Below are 9040 nucleotides of genomic sequence, written 5' to 3' on the forward strand. Positions count from 1 at the left end.
CCTCACCCGGCACCTTCCAAAACAGATCTGCGCCCGGGCACACCCCTACCGAAATCCTGCATCCGCCTCATTATGTTGATGAAGTCCAACAAAACGATGACACTCCGAATGGTCAATTGCACTATATTATTTGGAGTGTTACTTTTGCCATACTTGACAATTTATCGTACTGAAATACTCACGTTCCCAAACACTTACGAAAACAAGTTTCCTAAGTGATTCGGGTGGGAATAACCGACAAAACTACCCTAGTGTCTCTACTAGTTCACCAAGCTTGCGCTTAGTGGCTAGTGTTAAATCATATTATCAGGTAGGGCAACACATCAAACTGCTACTTGGGGATAGTATTTGGGAACGTACTGAGTATTCAGTACGATAATACATCAAGTATGGTAAAACATCACTCCTGACATCGAAATTATATATTCTTTATACCATCTAGGCACTCTGGTGTTTCTTTTCAGCTCTAAATATGGTCGATGATGTTGCTCGACTGGTAACGTATGCCGCTAAAGTCGCTAACGTAGTTGCTGGTGTAGCTGTTATTGGGATTGATGTATACAGTATCGTTAAAACAGCTATGGAATTGAACGAAGGTTCCCCTGATAAGGCCACTGCAAATATTAGAGAAGCCGCTAAAGAGCTGGAGAGGAAGGTGTTACCTGAACTGGAAGATGTAATTATTCAGACACGACTTGAAGCTGCGGAACAGGGTGGAATAGAAGAAGTTGTTGAGGATTAACCAAAGCATTCAATTCTGTATTATCAAAACTCATTACAAAACATTAAATCTAAATTGTGTTTAGATTTACATACAGGTACATAACAAATTGATAAAGATAAAGTGATTTCTATATTTACAAATTAACATTATAAAAAAAATAACAAAATTAAGGAAAAAGCTTCTATATGCTTCACATTAGTTATGACAGGTCTGCCACAACAGAATGCAAATTCTCTAAGGTGGTCACCATTCGGCCCGACGCATGCCGCCCCGACTCTATAGCATTCCCTGACCCCTCCTTATTTAACTCGATCAAAGTAAAAGGTTACATATTTTGCTTTGCCACGGGAGACCGGGTTATTAGAGTTTACGATAATAAAAATAGTAAAAATGACGATGATAATGATATGTTGACGATGGCAATGATGATGAAAATGATTATAATGATTAATGATTAAAATTCAATTAATTTCAATTATATACAGCCCTCTGGCCAGAATATTTTTAAAGAGTGGCAGAATTTCAAAAAATGTCCACAAAATTTAAAGGGCTGCGCGCGCAAAAGTTTAAAGGATGGATACATTTTTAGTACTATTCATAATATCGGACTCAGAATGACCATACTATCTTTCGAAAGATGTAATGCATTCTTTATACTGCAGTGCACATGATAGCAACCTAATACACTGAATTAGCTATGAAATCACACTTTTCTTATTTTTTTTTTTTTCATTTTGAGCATAATTATGAGAACAGTTATAATAACACACACAAATAGGGCCTGTATATAGTGAACTTTTGAAATTGTATATTATGATGATGATAATGATGACGATGACGTCATGTTTAGAAGATTCGACACGACATTTAGGGTGCAGTAAGTGTAAAGGTATAAGAGGTAGAATTGTTACGGTTTTAAAGCAACATCCAAATGATGAGCCTAATGTAATAAATAAATGGCAAGAAAAAGAGTATGATTGATTACACATTTTTTTTTTTATTAGTGTATTAATTGTATCTATACATCTATGCATTTAAACGCAGTACTCGTAATATACTTGGTGAGCTCAGAGCTATCTCAAGAAAATCGTAGTGGCCTCATTTCGCGGATTGAAGACTTTAGCAGTGCCTTATCTGGCGGCAGGTTTAACTTTTTTTAATTTAGCAAAATCTTTAAATTCAGAGGTTTCAAATGCTCACATGAAGTTTACCCATGGATTTCATTCTTATATATCAAAAAGAAATGTTTTGTTACAACATTAAAATTTGAATATTATTATTACTTTATTGATGAAAATTCATTATTAAATGATTTTTTAAGAACATGCTGGTTAAACAAACCGCATACCACTTTACAATGCACAAACATAAGAATGCAAATAAACAGAGCGAAATAACATAATTTTTTAAAATGAGAATTATTGTTTAGCGTTTTCAACGCATACAAAATAATGTAAACATCTGATTGATATGCCTTCTATTTTGAGAGAATCTTTGGATGTATTCACATGATCTAAAATGATGTGTCACTTGTGCTCTTTAAACATGGAGGCCTAGCTCATGTTTTCGTTGCGAAAACTCTCAAAGAAAATCGTTTTCCTCACTCACAATATATACAGATGTAAAATATAGATTAAAAAAAATACTGATAATTATTTAAGCAACATTTTAGGAAAATCTTTTCCTTTGGCAAGATATCAGACAATGTTAAAATTTAAGACATATCAACATATTTAAGACACTCCACTACTATCGTTACATTATCATAACACTTCAAGACAAACGCGTTTAAACATAAACATGTAAAAAAAAAAATTAGGCCCCTAAATGATACCTACAAAAAAAATCAATCCAGAGATATAAGCCTATCACCCCCAACATGACTCAACATCTTTCAAAGCTCGAATTGTATAGTATGTAGGCCTACTGAGCTAACAGTAATAGAGAATGCAGTTATTCAGTTTTGTTCTTTATGTTAACTATTTTCAGTCGTATCCTCATAATTATGCCACTCTCTTTAATAAAACAATAATAATTGTCTAAGCTAAATACATTTCATCCAATTCAATAATGCTCTTTAAACTATTGAATATTAAACGATAATACACAAAAGATATTGTAAATATAGGCCTAAGCTAAATTTAGTTGGGTTTAATGACCTGCTTATTAATATTAGGCGAAAACGTTTCCAGACCGATCATATAACACAATCAGTCAGTTTAGAGTTTTTTCCAACACATAAAATAGCACTATTTTAAAAATAGCGGTACGGTATATAGCATGGCCAAAAATGCCCTAAAAAGCATAGGCCTGACACTGTGTTAGCTATGAGGATACACAGATAATTACTATATCATTACCTTCACTTGCCGTTATCGTAGTTCTAGGTTATTAAAGTTCAGTCCACACTGTCAAATGTTTGACAAATGCTCATATATAGTCATGATGTGCCTATATATGGTCATGATGTGATGTCATCATGACCATATTTAGGCATATTACATGTTTTTGTTAAATAAAATGTAATAATCTGGGCAAACATTTTATAGGTGAAATGATCTTTTTATTAAGAGTTTATTTCATAAGGTGCAAGTTTAAAGCCCCATTCCCGGTAAAATTTCGTTGTTAAGAAAAATCTAATTTTTGTATAATAATATAAAGGTTTATAAATATAATACGGAATTGCTGGTTTAATTGAATTTAGACATTCCCAAGCATGAAAAAAAAATGTAAAATAAGACTGAAATTCCTTTTTTTGCGTACCACACAAAAAATAAATGCTAATGAATTTTTCATGTTTGATTTTGCGACAGGTCTGCGAAGAAATATAGTAGGCGCCGAAAACATTCCAACACTGCTAGGCTAGGCCTAGCCTTACCTCGATTTAGGTTCTGTTATCTCACATAAAAACGGCCGACATGATATTTTCCGTTGCTAGTATTGACACTTGTGAAATATAATATTTTATAGAAATTATTTCAAATTTGTTAAAAAACTGATTCTGACCGAGATTTTGATACTTAAACATATCTCAGGCCTACTCGAACGACTGCATTGTGCGAGATGCGAAGTACAAAAACTAATCCCATTATAGAGGGCGCACTTTATTGACTGTATAAAGTACACATAAAAGCGAGAGTATTCCAGCGGATGCGATCTACAACCTCTGAATTTGCCTAGTATGGTTATGGTTTATGGTTTTATATTTATATAGCGCCTTCCACGATCGAATCCGTCTCAAGGCGCTTGAAAAATATATGTGAATAATGTATGGAAATAAATTTGACCGGAAATAACCTCTAAACTAACCAAACAGAATAACCGACAAAACAGATAAAAAATAGAATCACACATCATCACACCATTTCACTGACCGACCAAGGTCGGTCAGCTATTGATTTCACAGGTGTCATAATGATGTGTGTAACTAAATATTGGCCTATCGAGCAACGAAAGTGAACGAATGTGAGTGGTCTATAGTGAGTTATAAAGATGAGTTTTCAATCGGCTTTTGAAAATCCCAGTTGAAGGTGCCTGGCGTACACAATCGTATGGCGAGCCGAGTTGTCATTTAATCGTAAATAGAGATATCTTAGTTTTAAATAGAGATATCTTAGTTTTTAATAGAGATATGTGTGTGTGTGTGTGTGTGTGTGTGTGTGTGTGTGCGTGTGTGTAACGTTTTGGTATTTTCGTGTGGTATTTTTGTGTGCAACATATATCAAAAACGGCTGCACTGACATAAATGAAAATAAAAGGGAGTGTTAGGCATAACCCAGTAAAGACATGATTACATTTTGGTGACGGTCCGTAGTAGGGTGTGGGTGTATTCTATTTGCATCCTTAATGTAAAGCGCCTTTGAACATGAGTACTCATGAAAAGGGCGCTATAAAGATTTGGTAAATAAAATAAATAAAAATAAGAATAAGAAAAAAAAAACGATCGCCAAAAAGGCCTCAGAGGTTATTTCAGTCTTTAAAACAAACAAAAAAGTTAGAGGAGAATTCCCCTGGATCCCCTGTAGTGTTATGTCGATTGGCCCATCTTTTTTCCCCACCCCCCTTTCTGTCAACCCACCCCCCTTTTGTCGACATCTCTTGATCCGCCCCCGAATATGGTGTGTGCGCAGGAGGGAACTCATTACCCATACCACGTTTCCCAACCCTATACCATGTCCCCACTTCGTCGTCCAATTCCGTTGTCCCCACCCTTTCGGTCCCACCTATTAGCCTATCCTAAACAAATTCAAAATGCTTTTACATTTTCAGAATTCAAAATATTTAAACATTTTGTACCGGACAAAATTGCACAGCTGGGAGGCTATCCTTTTACTACGTAACGTAAAATGAGTAATTCTAGTTATTATTTAACACGAAAATACCAAAACTTTACACACACACCCCACCCACACACACAAATGTTAACACCCCAAATTACTACAAAGAAATGTCATTATTTTTAAGAAACTAGAAAATGAAATTAATATCTTTTGCAGTGGAAAAAATGAGTAAAAAAATCCACCATTTGTACATTTCAACTCTTTTGACAATCTTTAACTTTAGTAATTAAGATTGATTTTTAAAATCTTTAGAGATATACATATAAATAGTGGGCCAAGCCTATGTCGTAATTACGACATAAATATGTCGAAATTACGACATAAATATGTCGAAATTACGACATACGTATGTCGTAATTACGACTTATTATGTCGAAATTTCGACATACGTAAGTCGTAATTACGACTTATTATGTCGAAATTTCGACATAATATGTCGAAATGGGAAAAAAGTTGGGCCAATCGACATAACACTACAGGGGATCAAGGGGAATTCCCCGGTGACTTTTTTGTTTGTTTTTAAGACTGAAATAACCTCTGAGGCCTTTTTGGCGATCGTTTTTTTTTTTCTTATTTTTATTTATTTTATTTACCAAATTTTTATAGCGCCCTTTTCATGAGTACTCATGTTCAAAGGCGCTTTACATTAAGGATACAAATAGAATACACCCACACCCTACTACGGACCGTCACCAAAATGTAATCATAATTTACTGGGTTATGCCTAACACTCCCTCTTATTTTAATTTATGTCAGTGCAGCCGTTTTTTATATATGTTGCACACAAAAATACTACACGAAAATACCAAAACGTTACACACACACACACTAGAAAAAGAAACTAGAAAATAAAATTAATATCCTTTGCAGCGGTAAAAATGAGTACACGTTAATCATGGGCGGAGATATGATATGTATTTTCCAATACAAACTAAATCAGACAAACAGTATAAACCCCAATGGCAAATATCCCCACCACTGACGCAGGGCCATCGGAAGCACCCCGGCCGCACAGGCTTTGGCCGGACGACTTTTTCCCAATTGTATTACTTTTAAAAATAAATATACTCTGATACCTGAAGTTAGTATTAATGTTAGCATTAAATTGACTTTTTAATGTTGTATACCGTATTTAAACAAAAATCCACCATTTTTCATTCACCGTTTCTGTATTGCCCATGTACATTTCAACTCTTTTGACAATTAATAATTAAGATTGATTTTAAAATTTTTTAGAGATATACATATAAATATTGGCCCAAGCCCATGTCGTAATTACGACATAAATATGTCGAAATTATATAACAAAAGTCCTATGCCTGTCTTAAAATCAGTGCCATTTTACATGCAAATTTAACTAAATAATAATTATGACCGGACAAATGTCTCAAAGATGACCTAAAGTATGGTTTTCTATACTGATTTAATCAGAATTTGCTCTACTTGACGTACGGTGTAATTTTTATGAAAATTTCCGAATAACTAAAATCAAAATAAACATGTTATACCATTATAGAATGTTCAATGTTGTCACCTTTAAATAATTTTAAAATATGTTGCAATTTTCTAGGTTTAAACATAATTATGCTACTGCTATAGCTTCCTAAACAATGACTTGACAGTCATCACCTGTAGGGCATATTATATTAGACCTAGTCCTGTGGACTCCATTTATTTGTAATATCGTTGTCAGAGTAATATATTTTTAGACAACCTTTTGAATACATATACTACTTTTCTAGTTGAAAATCACTGTCTTAATTTTAAATTCAACATTTACTTAGCCACGAACTTGTTAATGTGGTCAAAGGGAATAAACTACGGGCTTTTGTAACTGCCTAAACAATCACGGCACTGCTGTTCGTGCCTGAAATCCTGATCAATTCACCTTTGTACACATATTCAATGTTCAGTTCGTATACCTTTTATATGACTTGATATGATGTTAACACATGTTAATATTTCACTGCTGTTTCAACAAATAATGAGGGGAGTTGAAAGTAAACCAGTTTAACAATATTTAACGACGATTGCGTGATTCATTGAAAAGTATCCTATTGACAAATGATAACAAGTTAAAAAAGAGAGCAACATAGTAAAATTAAGTAGGCTATCAGATCAGGTCAAATCATTTTCACCTAAAGTCAACATAACGCCTACGCCTAATTTTTGTTAACTTTTCATTAAATCTTGGGATTTTTAAAATGATACGGAATTTTTAATTTCCTAACAAGAATTGAAGAAATAGCCTGCTAATGGCCTTATAACACCATAGTTGAAAGTTGCGTTTGCATAAGGGCTGTTTAGTTGTTCAAAATAACAGACCCATTGGAAGCTTAGCAGTTTTTTTTTTAATTCTTCTGATAAGGCTATTGTTTAGCCATTTTCATCATATTTTAAATATTTTTAGACATAAACCTAACAAATCACTAGAATAAGTCAATAGCCCATGGAAGGAATTCTACACGAATACATCCATCACAACATTTTAGCATGTATTGTATAATCTATTTTTATCATAACCTTTACCAGTAGGCATAGTATCTTTACCTGCTTTAACATTATAAACAAAATTATTAGTGGCTCATGTTCTTAATTTAAAAAGTAATTCGACATTCATTTGCAACAGCCTTTCTAAAATTACAGTTTAAAGACAAAGTAGTATTCAATGCTTTAGAATCTGTCACTTGTGTTTTTGTTCAATGTTATAAGGTTTGCGGAATAGAGTTAAAATTAAGATTTGCAGCATTTGGCCGACAGGACTTCACAGAATGACTCCTTTCTGGGCGGATCCATAGAGGGAGCTGATCGTCAACGTCCGGTCCTCCCTTAACATGTTAAAAAAGAGCAGGATTTAGGGTGGCTGGCCCCGCCCCTCCCCTTTTGGAAAGACATCTCTGGATCCGCATCTGTAGGGTGCTTTATAGCTGGCAAAAAAGTGTAAATAGTCAACAGATTTTTTCTCTTTAGGGATTGGGGAGGGTCATTCATGAGAATAATCTTCAGGCTAATATTATTGTTGGCTTTTTAGACCCATCCCAGTACCTCACGCTCGTGAGTTTTGATGATGTGAAGCGCATTGCAGCTTTGTCTTGCATTTATGCGCTATACAATTGTGTAACATTATTATTATTAGGCCTATATGATACAATATGTTTTTGTACCATAACACCATTCTTTAGAACGGAACTCTAACTTTTGCCAGACTTCATTGGCCCTTGTTGGCCCAGTTGCTCACTGATACTTCCAAAGTGCCGGGCCCATCCAAAGCTTAAATTCTGCCGCCAAAATCATATACCGGTACGGTAAAAGATCGGGAAGATAATCAGCAAAGACACATTTTTTTCTCTTTTTTTCTTTTAATGGACTTCGGTAATTATCATTGCCTGGTACGCAACGTGGGTGTAGTGTAATAAAACATATTGAACCTGATGATGTTCGAAGACAAAAAACCCTAAATTTAGAGCCAAATTGGCATAATATTTTAATAGACGTACTTTTTGGTTTGTTTTAAAGATGGTGTTATGGTACAAAAACATATTGTTTCATATAATGTAAAAATAAATATCGAAATAGACCTATACCTTCTCGTAATATTCTTGGAGTGTGCACCATAATATAAAACATATTGTTATCATAGTTTCTTTGAATTAATCAGATGATTTTCCAAATTATTTCAGAAATAATGGTACAATTATTACAGTATTTCTTTCTAAATCAGACGGGTACATTATTTGCATATCAAAAATAGCATCATATCCTGAATTAAAATGATATTTATTTTGTGTTATAATTAAACATTTATAGTTCAAGATGTTGACATTAAAAATGTATAATACCGCGGTATATATTAATATTAAACTATTAAAAAAAATATAGGATATACATTAAAGTACTTAAAAAACATCAAAATATTAGCTTACAATAAAAGACAAAAAGCTAAAATGAATATATATATATATATATATATATATAT

The sequence above is a fragment of the Anneissia japonica genome, unplaced genomic scaffold (genome assembly GCF_011630105.1).
Source record: "Anneissia japonica isolate Jap-2015-1 unplaced genomic scaffold, ASM1163010v1 scaffold324_len738069_cov173, whole genome shotgun sequence".
NCBI lineage: Eukaryota > Metazoa > Echinodermata > Crinoidea > Comatulida > Comatulidae > Anneissia > Anneissia japonica.